The sequence below is a fragment of the Lissotriton helveticus genome, chromosome 4_1 (genome assembly GCF_964261635.1).
Source record: "Lissotriton helveticus chromosome 4_1, aLisHel1.1, whole genome shotgun sequence".
Classification (NCBI taxonomy): domain Eukaryota; kingdom Metazoa; phylum Chordata; class Amphibia; order Caudata; family Salamandridae; genus Lissotriton; species Lissotriton helveticus.
This window is the reverse complement of record NC_136063.1, coordinates 2087640895-2087658439: the sequence shown is the minus strand read 5'-3', so window position 1 is coordinate 2087658439 and position 17545 is coordinate 2087640895.

Sequence of the window (17545 nt, the reverse complement as noted above, 5' to 3'; positions counted from 1 at the left end):
ACACCCCACACACACACCCACACATCCTACACACACACACCCCACACACATACCCCCCACACACACACCCTCATCCCCCCCACACACACACCACACACACACTTATTATTTTTTTTTATTTTTTTCAGGGGGTGCCCCACACACATACCCCCACACACACACACCCCACACCCACCCCTTCACATACACCCCCCACACATACCTCATACACCCACACCTCCACCCACACCCAAACACCCCACACACCCACAAACACACCTTACACACCCACACCCCCACCACACCCACACACCCCACACACCCCCACCCACACACACCTCACTCCCCCCCACACACACACACACCTCACAGACACACCCCACACATCCCCCACACACACCTCACCCCTTCCCCACACACACACACCGCTGACACACACCTCACACACACACACACACACCACACACACACACACACACACCACACACACACACACACACACTCCTCTCACACACACCCACACACCCCCCACACACACACACCCACACACACACCGCACACACACACCCACACATCCTACACACACACACACCCCACACACATACCCCCCACACACACCCCACACCCACCCCCCCCCCACACACACACACACACACCACACACACACACACTCATTATTTGTTTTCTTTTTTTGAGGGGGTGCCCCACACACATACCCCCCCACACACACACTCCACACCCACCCCCACACACCCCCCACCATACCTCATATACCCACACCTACACCTACACCCAAACACCCCACACACCCACACCCACACAAACACCATACACCCCCACACTCCCACCTACACCCACACACCCCACACACCCACACACACCTCACTCCCCCCCACACACACACACACACCTCACAGACACACCCCACACATCCCCCACACACCTCACCCCCCCACACACACACATCTGACACCCCCCCCCACACACACACACACACCCCACACACACACCTCACACACACACACACACACACACACCTCACACACACCCACACACACACCCACACACACATTCCTCACCCCCACACACACCCACACACCCCCCCACACACACACACCCACACACACCCCACACACACATCCTACACACACACACACCCCACACACATACCCCCCACACACACACACCCCACACCCACCCCCCAACACACACACACCACACATACTCATTATTTATTTTTTCATTTTTTGAGGGGGTGCGTGCCCCGGTACACGTACCGGTACGCGTACCCTGGAGAAAAAAAGAAAGACAGAGTTTTTTAAAAATGTAGCATTTTTATATAAATTGGAGGTAGTTCTGACAAGAACTGTTTTTTATTCCTATTGTTGTTTTATATTTTTTTTATTGTTTTTTTGTACCCCGCGACTTAAAAAAAAATATATATATTATTTTTATTGCCTTGGGGGTCCTTGTGGGACCCCCTGAGGAGGCCTAGGGGGTCAGGGTGTTTCTACTCTGGCCCCTTTGCGAGTTTCACACCTTTGTTTCACTGCTTTCTTGTGCCTTGGTTCTAACAAGGCACAAGATGGCTGCCAGGGACACCCAGTATGCAAGGGGAATTAGTTCCCCCTCTTCAAACATGCACGGGGGCTGCGTTGCAGAGAGGTGTAAAAAAGGGCTTGGCCTCATTACACCTCTATGCAATGCAGACATCTGGTGCATACTGGAGGCTCCTGGTGGGCTAGTTGGCCCCCAGGGACCCCTATTATGCAAGGGGAATTAGTTCCCCCTCTGCAAACGCGCCAGGCGGCTGCGTTGCAGAGAGGTGTAACAAGGGGCATAGCCTCATTACACCTCTGCAATGCAGCCCCCTGGCACATACTGGAGGTTCCAGGTGGGCTAGTTGGCCCCCAGGGGCCCCCAGTATGCAGGGGGAATGAGTTCCCCCTCTTCAAACATGCATGGGGGCTGCGTTGAAGAGAGGTGTAAAAGGGGCCATGGCTTAATTACACCTCTCTGAAATGCAGTTCCCTGGTGCATACTGGAGATTCCTGGTGGGCTTTCATGTCTTATATAGTTAGGAATTAGCATTTAAAAAACCTTTGAAATTTACTGAAAAAAACATAGGTTTCAGGCCTTATATAGTTAGGAATTAGCATTTAAAAAAACCTTGCAAATTAACTGAAAAAACCATAGGTTTCAGGCCTTATATAGTTAGGAATTAGCATTTAAAAAACCTTGCAAATTCAATGAAAAAACCATAGGTTTCAGGCCTTATATAGTTAGGAATTAGCTTTTACAAAACCTTTGAAATTCACTCAAAAAACTATAGGTTTTAGTGGTGTTATAGTTAGCTGGACATTTTACTCATACAAAACCATTGAAATTGCTCCTATATAGTTAGTTGTACTAAGTATATATCGCGCACCCGCAATTCACTGCTGATGATGTCACATATTAGCTCATTCATGACATGGTCAGTGACATCACTGATGACATCTCAAATGACATCACTAATGACATCACTGAGGACATCATCCACGTGACAATACATTACAATTTTTCATCACTCTTTGTAAAATACAGAGTATCATATTTAAATCCATTGTCACAGCAATACAAGTATCTAAAAATCCACTCAGTGATTCATACATGTATACACACATCTAATCCCTTACCTATGGATTCACTCATACATGCTGTCAATGAACAATAGAACACTATCAAAAATACTTATACATCTATATCGACATTAAACAACAGCACGCATCCTATTCACATATGAAGTCATCCTACTCACTTATGCAAACAATGGATCATACTTACATATTTACTTAGCAAAACACTTATACAAACACCACTTCTTCTATTCATTTAGATAGTAAGTCATACTTAGTGAATTATAAAATCATTATTACAAGTATACAGTTATCCATACAGTCACTCATACAATCATTGTGTCTTATGTATACTTATTTATATACAACAACTGACACATACACTGCCTTTTATTTTTCTAGTTTGTTGGACCTGTACCTTTGAGAAATATATTTGCTCATCACCACACCCATAAAGAGATTCCCTCACCCAAACTGTTAGAACATGTAGTTTTAACTTCTTATATCTACTGAATAAACTATTCACACATCTTTGGACAGTCACACACCCTCCACCGAACAACACACACTTTCACACTCCCATACAAATACTCAGTTAACTAATCAATAACTAATATAGACTTTCACATAGCTAGTGATCAACTGTAGAATCAGTTTACACAACAACTGACAAAGTGATACAGATATTCACACAGTTTAGTCACTATCCACTATATTTAGTGAGACATTATAAATTGGTCAAGTAAACAGTCAATTACACTGCTACTAAATCCTCCATCCAAATATTTATTTATATATATCCACTCATTCTTCAATGCAAATTGCTATATATATAATGCATATTTAAATAACGAAGCAAACCACATTCACTGGATGATGTCATCAGTGATGTCATCAGTGATGTCATTTGAGATGTCATCAGTGATGTCACTGACCATGTCATGAATGATCTAATATGTGACATCATCAGCAGTGGATTGCGGGTGCGCGATATATACTTAGTACAACTAACTACATAGGAGCAATTTCAATGGTTTTGTATGAGTAAAATGTCCAGCTAACTATAACACCACTAAAACTTAGAGTTTTTTGAGTGAATTTCAAAGGTTTTGTAAAAGCTAATTCCTAACTATATAACTCCTGAAACCTATGGTTTTTTCAGTGAATTTCAAAGGTTTTTTTTAAATGCTAATTCCTAACTATATAAGGCCTGAAACCTATGGTTTTTTCAGTGAATTTCAAAGGTATTTTTAAATGCTAATTCCTAACTATATAAGGCCTGAAACCTATGGTTTTTTCAGTGAATATATATATATATATATATATATATATATATATATATACATATATATATAAATATATCCGCCACACTTTTCAAACAAAAGTATTCGATGCCGTGTCTGTGCGAAAATTGATTTAATACCAGCTGAAAATGCTAGACGCGTTTCGCCTGATCTGCAGGCTTGTTCTCTAGCTAGTGTCGATGGGCCTTTGGGTTGGAGGCAGCGGGTGTTTCCAATCATTTGTGGAGTATATTGTGGAGTCATTAAGACAACTAGAGAAGCGATCAATGAGAGGCAACTTAAGCACGAGGATAAGATCAAAAACCGAAAAGCTCATAAGGTTGCCCGTGATGAAACAGATTACAACAGCGGACAAATTTTCACATTCGCTCGCAAATATAACAATGAAAAACCCAGAAAGTTCAGTGTCAAGGAAAAGGACAATCCTATTCACACTCAAATGGCTGGTAGTGTATCTGGCCTCAATGAGGAAAATCCTAGCACTGATACAATTTCAATAACGAGTGAATCAAGCATTGAAGGGGAAGAAAGACAACCATCGGTAACCATATTAAATTTGGAAGAGGAGCTGAATTTATTAGTGGAGGAAAGACTTCGCACATTGAGACCGAGGCAAGAAAACAGGCAAAAAATACAAGAAAAAACAAACTCAGAAAAGAAAGGAGACAAAGATGTAAGCAACGGACAAAACAAAAAGAAGGAAAACACGTGGCAACGGAAGAAATAGATTTGGATAAATCTATTATCAACCTGTCGACTATGGAACTCTCATTGGCTGAAAAACAACTTTTGTCATTGGGGTTGAACTTTTGTCCTGGCCAACCTTTCAATTATGCCTCAACTAGAATTGATATCTTTCGTTTTGTCAGAAAACTGAAATGGAAAAAGTATTTTGTGCTGAAAAATGATAAGGAAAAAAAAAAGCAGTGAACATAGTGAAAGCATTGGGGAACAGAATCCCACCTTAAAAGCTGCTGACATTCCTACACTGTTAACTTTGCATGACTTAAACGTAAGTGAGTCGCAGAATTCAGACCCTGACATTGACAAATCTACTCAGTCAAGATTTAGAAGAATCAATCAACTACAGAAAGGGGCTGGCATCAGCCCCTTCAAGAGTAAATCAAGCTTCATTCACATGATGCCCAAAGATGCTGTGGACACCTTCCACGATTCTGTAGTTGAAGACATTAAAAAATGATACTTGCAAGTAAAATCCAAAAATGTCAAAAAAAAGAAGCACATACAACAAAAAAAGCTTGAATATGCCAACCTGATGAAAACACTGGGAGATAATAATGAGATTATAATCAAAAAATCTGATAAGGGAGGTCACCTGGTTATCTGGCCTAAAGAAGATTATATCAGAGAAGCCAGGAGACAATTAAATGACTCTGCATGTTATGAAAAAACAGGTCACAAGGACTACATGAAGGCAATTGCTATTTTGAAAAAATAGCTAATGCAATGGCGTGGGGAAGGACTTATCTCTCAAGATGAATTCAAATTTATGAACAATGATACTCCAGTACTGCCAGTATTATATTTGATACCAAAAGTTCATAAAGCAGTCTCTGCCATACCAGGTAGGCCGATTATTTCTGCTATAGAAAGTGTAGTGGAACAGGTTGGCCAATATATACATTTTTTCTTGCAAGTTCTGGTTAAAATGTTGCCTAGTTATATCAAAGACACGGGGGATTTTTGATCAAAAACGAAAAATTTACCATGGTCTGATGAAATGTTATTAATCGCATTAGACATAGAATCGCTATACACGAGTATCAATCACAGTGCGGGTCTAGCGGCAGTTAAATATTTTTTAGAACAAAGACCCAGCGAGTTCTATCAACATAACAAAGCGATCATTAGCCTAATCAATTGGTGCCTAAACAACAATGTTTTCCTTTTTGGCAAAGATCTGTTCAGACAGCTTAGAGGCGTGGCCATGGGAGCCTGTTTCTCCCCCAGTTACACGTGCTTGCACGTGAGCTGGTGGGAGGAACAGGTATTGAAGAAATAATACAAAGCACATTTTGATAAAAACATTGTATGCTTCCTTAGGTACATAGACGACATCTTCATTGTGTGGAGAGGAAGTGAAATGGAAGCACTCAATTTCATTAAAGTCATCAATGTTAACAATCTTATCTCCATTTCACATCCCACATAGATAAGACCAACATAGAATTCTTGCATGTCAAGTTGTACATAAAAGATAACAATGTCGAAACTACTTTGTTCAGGAAGCCTACAGCTGGAAATGTGACACTTCATGCCTCTAGCTCCCATCCCAAGCATCTTATTGCTAGCATCCCCTATGGGGAGTTGCTACGCCTAAAAGGAATTTACAGTGTAGACAGCGACTTTGAAACATGTGCAACAGAATTATTGCAAAGACTTAGGGTTCGTGGCTATACTGACAAGATGCTTAATGTTGCCATGTCCAAAACCAAATTAGGATCTAGAGACAGCCTATTGCCTAATATTTCTGTAGAAAATATAGAGCCTCAAGAACTTAATGCTTCAAATGTAGAACCTCCAGATAATCAAGGTCCAAGACTTATAACTGCCTATAGTGAAAATGAACGTAAAATCAGATCTATAATAAAAAAGAATTGGGCAATTGTACTTACAGATCCGGTTTTGCATACCAGCTTACCGTTGACTCCTACTATCACATTCAGTAGAGCTAGGATCATGGGTTCTATTCTGGCTCAATCTAGTCATGAAATTAGAACCAACTCCACTTGGTTGAAACCTATTCCAGGTTTCCACAAATGCTCGTCTTGCAGAGCATGCAAATTTGGTGTGAGTAAAAGCAAATACCACACGCCTTTCAGCTCTACTGCTAGTAAAATAGTGGGAAGTTTCAATTGCGAAACTGAATTTGCTGTTCATGTCCTCACGTGCTCCTGTGGCTTGAATTACATTGGGAGTACTAATTTGCAGGTGCTCGTGAGGATTTTGCAGCATCTTCGAGGAATTCGGCACAGCGACCCCACTTATCCAGTGGCTCGCCATTTTAAGCAAGTCCATAATAACAATGTGAACTGTTTGCAATACTTTGTGGTTGCCTCTGTACCCAAACAACGTAGAGGTGGAATCAGAGAGTTGCTATTAAGACAACTGGAGACTAGGCTAATTCTTGAATTTGATACTAAATGCCCCAATGGCCTTAACAACTCGGGGGATATGTATACCTTTCTCTAGCTGTCGGTTTTTGAGACTTGCTTAGTCCTGTGCTGATTTGTCATTGTGGGATCTGGTTCTACACTTTAGTAGGCATAAATATGCTTGGATACTAGCAAAATATTAGTATACTACGATAAAAACTATGGATATGCTATAATAATACTTATATCCGCTGTAGTACACTAATAACATTCCATTGCCTCTGTCTGAATATGAGATATTTAAATGCATTCATAGGAAGCTTCAATGTAACTCCTCGTTAATTTGATAACAAAACACTGCTATGTTGGTTATTTTAATACACAACACTATTGCACTATGTTTTTAGTATGAATGAATTATTTTTATACATAAATCTTAACGAATATGAAATTTATATTTATATTGTTTTATCTATATATATTTATTTATTCATATCGCCTCATACTAAAACATGTTATTTATTTCTCTAAATTATAGAGATCATATTAGCACTGCTTTGCACACATTATCTATTGCTGCTATGCATTGTTTTGCACATTCGTAAAAAAAGCCAGTTGTTCATTATTTCATGTTTACAGTCTAATATAGTGTATCAAATCCACATGAATAGACATACACAATCTTTTCGGATTTAAACGGATATAAATATGGCTTGCAAATTGCATGCCGTAGATATAAGCGATCTTAATCTCTATTGGTTTAATTTATTTTTCCAATTAGGATTTGTCATACCATGATGAACTGTAGACAAATTGTATACTTTAAAAATGCATTCAAGCAGAAGTTGTGCAATATCCTACAATCAATTGGTATGTTTGGTTTTCATGTGTACTTTATTATGTGGTGTTATACACACATTTTATAAAGCAATATTTGGCAGGAGACATACAAACACACAAAAACGAAGAAATTCTTGTTTGTGTAGTCTCATGATACAAGTCTGCCTTTTAGCCTTATTGTCATGTGACTGTACCCTGTGATCTGGGTGGATGCATAACAGCATTCAAAAATGGCGATTTTACACACAGTCTCTATGTGATCAAGGGCTTTCGAGCCCGAAACGCGTCATCTGCCGTGGCTGTACTGGATGTAATGGTTAGATAAACATCTTGCCTGAACGAAGTGGTCCGTTTCTCCTTCTTCGCCGCTGCAGTGGAAGTAATGTGTCGATGGGCCCTTTGGAGGCAGCAGGTGTTTCCAATCGTTAGTGATATATATATATATATATATATATATATATATATATATATATATATATATATATATATATATCCAAAGACTGCAACTCCTGTTACTATATATATATATATATATATATTTTCACCATACCATATTTTCCATCAAAGAAGGCGCTGACTCCGTGTATCTTAATTCAAACGTTTATTTTTGTATCAGTTTCTGCTCAGACGCGCTTCGGCGGCCTGCTCCCGCCTTGCTCACTAACATCCAACCATATTGCTGTGCACTTTATATATACATCATGTCATGGGTGTCAATTTACAAAGTTAATTAGCATCATTGGTTGCTATGGTAATCAGGTTGCACCCTTGTAGTGACGTCACAAGTTTTCTGACTCAGCGCATTATTTCCATGGCAGTCTTTTTATCGTTTCTTTACGTCAATTCATATGTAGATATCAAACATTAACATCATGTTTTTAAAACATTACATTTTCCAAGGACGTGCAACTAAATTGATTTCGCACTGAGAATATTCAAACATCACATATTATAATACATCCGTAGTGTCTTAACATTTAGTTTACCACTCCCCGTTTTGCCCATGACCCGTATTGCCTCTCATTATTGGTTGTCTACCTGTGGCTGGGATAGTACCCCGATTCCGATTGGAAGTGCCCTGTTGGTATGTTTATAACCATGGTAACCACACCGCCAATACCTGGTTTGTTTGCCGGTTCGGGAACCATTGCACGGCTTACTGTTACATCGGAGCATGTGTCCCTGTATGCGGCATAGTGCCGGTAAGTGCGTATGCATGGATTAAAGCTGAAGTGGCTCAATGTCCCGCGGTTTTTATCGAGTCAATTTGTAAATGGGGTAGGAGTTACGGGGATTAGAGGGTTTGGAGGACGTATCCTGGTGATGCTGCCACTCTCTCTATAGTGCGTTTAACACCCAATCTGACAACAATTTTTATTAATACAGTGAAGGTGCCTTAAAGGCGGATGTTTTTGTGGGGGTACTCTGGAATGAAAAGGGAGGCAGCTTAAATTTAGTGACTGGATTATATGTGGACACTAAGGGCTTCGTCTGCATTTAACCCCGACGGGATCTTGGAATTCAAGAGAATAATATATCTTGATTCTAATCGGCGTAATGCCAATTTGCGATTCCCGCCCCTCACATTTTTAGGGATGCTGTCTATGATGAAATACGTCAAACCTGTAGAGTCACCACCATGAGCCTCATGGATGTGGCGTGCTACTGGATAGGTTTGGTCTTTGTTCGTGATCGCTCGTAGGTGCTGTAGGATTCTCACATGGGCTTGGTGGATAGTTGATCCCACATATTGTTTGCCGCATTCACATGTGAGTACGTAAACTGCAAATTCTGTTTTGCACGTAAATTGGTCTCTGATGGTCAGTGTTTTTTGTCTAAATGGTGCCACTACACTAGTCGTGTTAATTCCATGAGTGCATGCCTTGCATTTACTGCATTTCCTGAAGCCCGTTTGTGACTGTAGCCAGTTTTTCTTTTTCCTTACAACCGGGGCATTGCACACCAATTCCGCCCGCATTGATTTCGCCTTGCGAAAGGAAACTAGCGGTTTCCCGCCCATTAAGTTCCCTATGGTTGTGTCATTGCGGATCGAAGGCCAGTGCCTTCTCAGGATTTTGCGAAGGTTTGCATGATGGCGATTGAAACCAGTGATTAGCCTTGGGGGTTGTCTTTCTTGTGTGACTTTCTCACCTTCTGTTGCCTTTGGGAACAGTAGGTCATGTCTGTTTTTAGTATTACATTTGACTTCGGCATTGCTACATGTTTTATCAGAGTACCCTCTTTTCTTCAGTCTCGTGAATAGATTTTGTTTGGCATCAGCTAGTCCTTCATTTGTGCTACAATTGCGTGTCATCCTAAGACATTCTGCGTAGGGGATCGATTGTTTTAATGGTGCAGGGTGGAAGCTATTGGCATGCAGAATCGTGTTGCCTGCCGTGAGTTTACGGTAGGTGCGTGTTTGTATTTTGTTATTCTCGACAAACAATTCTACATCAAGAAACTGTATGCTTTCCTTACTTGTGTTACAGGTAAATTTAAGGTTTAAAGCATTTTCATTGAGCTTTTCTGTAAACATCATAGCATTTTCCACACTGCCCTCCCACAAAATGAAAATATCGTCTATGAACCTTTTATAGACAATCACATTTTGGGTCATGATTCCATGATATGATTTCATAAGTACCTGCTCCTCCTACCAGCCCATATGCAGATTCGCATAGCTGGGGGAGAAGCAAGTACCCATGGCCGATCCCTGGACCTGTTGATAAAATAGTCTGTCAAAAATAAATGTATTGTTTGTCAGGCACCATTCTATCATTTCTAGTAGCATCTTGGTGTGCTCGAATAGAGTTATTGGTCTTTTCCCCAAAAAGTGTTTTATGGCATTTAGGCCATCCTTGTGTCTAATGCTCGTGTATAACGACTGGACATCCAATGTTAAGAATAGATAGTTCTCCTTCCATTTAACATCGTATATTTTTGTCAAAAAGTCTCCTGTATCCTTTATGTATGCTGGGAGTTTTCTGACTTCAGGTTGAAGAAAGTGATCTATGAAGATGCTTGTATTTTCAAAGAGGCTTCCAATTGCCGATATGATCGGCCTCCCTGGTGGCATTTTGTCATTTTTGTGGATCTTAGGAATTAAGTACATTTGTGCTGTCACAGGATAGTCATTTTTCAAGAAATCAAATTCCTTGTTACTCAGTAAACCGTTTCCTTTCCATTTATACAATTCGTTATGGTATTTTTCTTGGATACCTATTAGATGTGTTGGACTTATTCTTGCATAACATTCTCTGTCTTGTAATTGGCTAAGAGCTTCATTGTTATACATTTCCAGGGGCCAGAGTACTATGTTGCCCCCTTTGTCGGACCACCTTCCGACTATATCAGATCTTGATTTGATCTTTTCCATTAGTGTATTGTACTTTCTATTGTGGTCTTGGTTCTCTTGGTGTTTTTGTTTTGTACTTTGAATGGAAAGTTCTTTTAGGTCTTTGATGACATAATCAGCAAAGAGGTCGAGTCCATCTTTCGGCATTGTTGGCATAAATATAGATTTCGGTTTGAATCCTGTTTGACCTGACTGCCAAATGTTGATATCAGAACTCAGGGCTGCCCCACTCGGTGTGATCTCTTCACTTACACTTTCGTTCAGTTGTTCCAGATCTATTAGATTTTGTAGCGTTTCCATGTGCGCTACATTGAGCATTAGATTAGGATCATTGTTTATTTGTATCTCAGTAGTACGTTGACATGAATTTGAAAAATACTTTTGAAGTTTCAGTTTTCGAACATATAAAAACAAGTCAATTCGCGTTTGGGTGTAATCAAAATTGGTGTTGCTACAGAAAGTTAGCCCCAAAGATAAAATGTCTAATTCTTGTTGAGATAGCTCCATGTTAGTTAGGTTGATTACTGTGTTGTCTCTAACTGTATCCATTATCGGCGTCTGTTTCTTCTGTATTTCGGTTTGTCTTGTCTTTGCGCCTGTTGACCCCCATCTCCTGTTTTTTCTCCTCCTGCTTTTTGTTGTTGCTTTTGATTTTGTCTTTTCTTGCCAAACTCCTCTCCTTGGTTCTGTGGAGTCCGAGGGCATATGTTCTGAGGCGCTGTGTACGTAAAAAAGCCAGTTCCTGTGCTGGAGTTGGCGCTGGGCCTGATTTGTCCGCACTTCGAATGCTCTCGTTGTCAGTATCATATTCTGAACTAATTTCAGTTTCACTTTGTTCAATTATACCAGCTTGGTTCTTACGTGTCGCGTCAGGAGGTTCTCGTCTTATTTGGTCGAATTTCCGTGCAAATGTATATATCCTACCATTGATGTAATCATTTCGATCTCTTTGGAATTTTATGGCTTTTCTTTCTTTGATTTCATTTTCGTGTTTTTCCACTCTTCCTTTGATTTCTATCATTTGTTCCGCGATTTCATCCTTGTTTTCTTTGGAATCCAGTTCTTTCAAAATTATTTCAATGCGTGCAATTATTTTGTCTCTGTCGCTAGCCGCAAATTGAGTGAGTATTTTTAGCATATTTTCTGATGACTTGGCACTGTTTTCTGCCCACATTTGTAACATCAAAGGGTCTGGATCCTCATATGTTGGTGCGACTAGGACTCTTAATCCCCGTGGTACTCTGCCAACATCAAGATATCTTGATAACGATTTAATTTCCCACCATTTTGCGACTTCTCGTTTCCGTAATTTTTCCAATTCATTAAGTAATGTTTTTGTTTCATCTTTCTCTTTTGTTTGTACTTGTGCGCCTGAGTTAGTTTTGTTGCCTTTGCCAGTGTCCGTGTCTGTGAATATATCCACTGCTGCCTCCTCTCTTCCCCTTTCCCACTCAGCAGCCATACTGATGGATTCCTGATTAATTTCGCGTTTGTATAGGTACACTGCCTATGTGTTTTTTGGTTTTCCACACAAGGGCTCGCTCTCCCACTGAACCACAGTATTGCGCCCGCTCCCTGTTAGTCACACCGTGCCACGGCTTACCTAGAAGTCTCCAACTGCTCTCCAGCTATCGTCGATTCCCGGGAAGCCGGTCTTCGATGGTTTCACAAGTTACTCGGGTCCTTGCTGCATTCCGGTTCTTGGGGGGCACTGTGTGTCTTTTTCCTCAAAAGTTCTTTTTGTATTGTCCTTTCCGACACAGTGCAGCCAAATCGAGGAGGGTCAGCGTAGGGCTTCCAGGACACGCAGCCCTTCGTATTTTCACCATACCATACTTTCCATCAAAGAAGGCGCTGACTCCGTGTATCTTAATTCAAACGTTTATTTTGGGATCAGTTTCTGCTCAGACGCGTTTCGGCGGCCTGCTCCCGCCTTGCTCACTAACATCCAACCATATTGCTGTGCACTTTATATATACATCATGTCATGGGTGTCAATTTACAAAGTTAATTAGCATCATTGGTTGCTATGGTAATCAGGTTGCACCCTTGTAGTGACGTCACAAGTTTTCTGACTCAGCGCATTATTTCCATGGCAGTCTTTTTATCCTTTCTTTACGTCAATTCATATGTAGATATCAAACATTAACATCATGTTTTTAAAACATTACATTTTCCAAGGACGTGCAACTAAATGGATTTCGCACTGAGAATATTCAAACATCACATATTATAATACATCCGTAGTGTCTTAACATTTAGTTTACCACTCCCCGTTTTGCCCATGACCCGTATTGCCTCTCATGATTGGTTGTCTACCTGTGGCTGGGATAGTACCCCGATTCCGATTGGAAGTGCCCTGTTAGTATGTTTATAACCATGGTAACCACACCGCCAATACCTGGTTTGTTTGCCGGTTCGGGAACCATTGCACGGCTTACTGTTACATCGGAGCATGTGTCCCTGTATGCGGCATAGTGCCGGTAAGTGCGTATGCATGGGTTAAAGCTGAAGTGGCTCAATGTCCCGCGGTTTTTATCGAGTCAATTTGTAAATGGGGTAGGAGTTACGGGGATTAGAGGGTTTGGAGGACGTAACCTGGTGATGCTGCCACTCTCTCTATAGTGCGTTTAACACCCAATCTGACAACAATTTTTATTAATACAGTGAAGGTGCCTTAAAGGCGGATGTTTTTGTGGGGGTACTCTGGAATGAAAAGGGAGGCAGCTTAAATTTAGTGACTGGATTATATGTGGACACTAAGGGCTTCGTCTGCATTTAACCCCGACGGGATCTTGGAATTCAAGAGAATAATATATCTTGATTCTAATCGGCGTAATGCCAATTTGCGATTCCCGCCCCTCACATTTTTAGGGATGATGTCTATGACGAAATACGTCAAACCTGTAGAGTCACCACCATGAGCCTCATGGATGTGGCGTGCTACTGGATAGGTTTGGTCTTTGTTCGTGATCGCTCGTAGGTGCTGTAGGATTCTCACATGGGCTTGGTGGATAGTTGATCCCACATATTGTTTGCCGCATTCACATGTGAGTACGTAAACTGCAAACTCTGTTTTGCACGTAAATTGGTCTCGGATGGTCAGTGGTTTTTGTCTAAATGGTGCCACTACACTAGTCGTGTTAATTCCATGAGTGCATGCCTTGCATTTACTGCATTTCCTGAAGCCCGTTTGTGACTGTAGCCAGTTTTTCTTTTTCTTTACAACCGGGGCATTGCACACCAATTCCGCCCGCATTAATTTCGCCTTGCGAAAGGAAACTAGCGGTTTCCCGCCCATTAAGTTCCCTATGGTTGTGTCATTGCGGATCAAAGGCCAGTGCCTTCTCAGGATTTTGCGAAGGTTTGCATGATGGCGATTGAAACCAGTGATTAGCCTTGGGGGTTGTCTTTCTTGTGTGGCTTTCTCACCTTCTGTTGCCTTTGGGAACAGTAGGTCATGTCTGTTTTTAGTATTACATTTGACTTCGGCATTGCTACATGTTTTATATATATATATATATATATATCACTAACGATTGGAAACACCTGCTGCCTCCAAAGGGCCCATCGACACCAGCTAGTGAACAAGCCTGCATATATATATATATCACAACATACAGGTCGCGTTTCCTCTGCCGCTTTGTGACGGCGGACTTCGGTGAGGTAGCGAGCCGCCCAAATTGCACAAACTCTGGATAGTTCCTTTCCAAAGAACCAAGCCCGACTCAATCAGCGTGATTTAAAGATGGTTTATTCAGTTTACTTGGCAAATCTTGCCATGAGTGAAATGTCCAGCTAACTATAACATATGTGAAATCTATGGTTTTTTCAGTGAATATCTAAGGTTTTTTAAATGCTAATTCCTATCTATAATGTGTGTAAAACCTATTGTTTCTTCAGTGAATATGTATTTGCACATGTATATATATATATATATTCTGAGGGGGGCAATTTTTTTGCACAATGGGGGCTTGTAAGGTGCCTCGAGCACTGGGGAACGGCAATCCTCTGGTTTTATTTTTTAGTATGCGGGGGGGAGTTACGGTCCTACTCTCGGCAGTCTCGGTGAGCGGCACCCCTCGGGTCTTTTAAAAAAAATATATATGTTTTGAGCTCTCTCTCTCCCTGTACACTTCGTGGGGAACGTCACCTTTCTGGGGTAGTGATTTGTAAAATGACCTTCCAGCTCCGGGTACCTGCATTGTCAGGAGTTTTTTATTAATGTTGGGAGGGTGGGCTTGATAATACGTCTTTGTTAATTCCCATAGCAGTCTATGTTCTGGTGTTAACATGGGCTTCTATGGGAAATAACAAGGCTGTATTATGAAGCTCATTATCGCCGTTTTATCAGCACTTTCCTGCCAAAAAAACTGCGATAATTTTAACACCGGTCCTTGATAATATGCACCTAAGTTTACTGGTCAAAAAAAGATCAATGGGCTATATTATCAACAAAAGGCGATACATTATCGTCGCTTTTATCGGCAGGAAACTGCCGATAAAGCGGCGATAATGGGCTTGATAATATGCCCTTGTGAATAACCATAGCAGCCCAGGTTAACACCAGAACCTGGCCTGCTATGAGAAGTTACAAGAGCCTATTATCAAGCACATTATCGCCGCTTTATCAGCAGTTTCCTGTATCGCCTTTTGATGATAATATGCTCCTTCATTTTTATGATAGTATGTAAAGCTTTCCTTTTTTTTGTGTAGCAGTTGTACTCTCTACGCATGCGCAGCGTCGTTTCGAAGCCCACGTTTTCTTTTTCTTCAAGTTCAACAAGCAAACCTTTCTTTATTTCAGGTAGTAAATCTGTCGCTTTCTTTTCCCGGTTCGTGTGTGTCATCCGCTGCTGTACTTTTGTACAGAATTACTAATCATATTTTTTCTATATTTATTTGAAAGGTAGTGCCGAGGCGTCAAACGTTGATTACGTACTCCGTCCACCGCCATTTTAGTAGTTTTTCACTGCTGTTTTTATTATATCTGTTAAATAGAACTCAGTAGTTTTCAATCCTAGTCTTGAATATCTTACTATAGTATTTCAACATTATTTTTATTGTGGACCGTCATACCCCTCCCCCACAACATAAAAGAAGTATGTAGTATTTTTTATTAACTTTCATTAAACAATAAATATAAACAAAACTCAATTATAACTATATTAGAACTAGAAAAATAACTTTAACAAACAATGTTATTCCCGCCCCTCACATTTTTAGGGATGATGTCTATGACGAAATACGTCAAACCTGTAGAGTCACCACCATGAGCCTCATGGATGTGGCGTGCTACTGGATAGGTTTGGTCTTTGTTCGTGATCGCTCGTAGGTGCTGTAGGATTCTCACATGGGCTTGGTGGATAGTTGATCCCACATATTGTTTGCCGCATTCACATGTGAGTACGTAAACTGCAAACTCTGTTTTGCACGTAAATTGGTCTCGGATGGTCAGTGGTTTTTGTCTAAATGGTGCCACTACACTAGTCGTGTTAATTCCATGAGTGCATGCCTTGCATTTACTGCATTTCCTGAAGCCCGTTTGTGACTGTAGCCAGTTTTTCTTTTTCTTTACAACCGGGGCATTGCACACCAATTCCGCCCGCATTAATTTCGCCTTGCGAAAGGAAACTAGCGGTTTCCCGCCCATTAAGTTCCCTATGGTTGTGTCATTGCGGATCAAAGGCCAGTGCCTTCTCAGGATTTTGCGAAGGTTTGCATGATGGCGATTGAAACCAGTGATTAGCCTTGGGGGTTGTCTTTCTTGTGTGGCTTTCTCACCTTCTGTTGCCTTTGGGAACAGTAGGTCATGTCTGTTTTTAGTATTACATTTGACTTCGGCATTGCTACATGTTTTATATATATATATATATATATATCACTAACGATTGGAAACACCTGCTGCCTCCAAAGGGCCCATCGACACCAGCTAGTGAACAAGCCTGCATATATATATATATCACAACATACAGGTCGCGTTTCCTCTGCCGCTTTGTGACGGCGGACTTCGGTGAGGTAGCGAGCCGCCCAAATTGCACAAACTCTGGATAGTTCCTTTCCAAAGAACCAAGCCCGACTCAATCAGCGTGATTTAAAGATGATTTATTCAGTTTACTTGGCAAATCTTGCCATGAGTGAAATGTCCAGCTAACTATAACATATGTGAAATCTATGGTTTTTTCAGTGAATATCTAAGGTTTTTTAAATGCTAATTCCTATCTATAATGTGTGTAAAACCTATTGTTTCTTCAGTGAATATGTATTTGCACATGTATATATATATATATATTCTGAGGGGGGCAATTTTTTTGCACAATGGGGGCTTGTAAG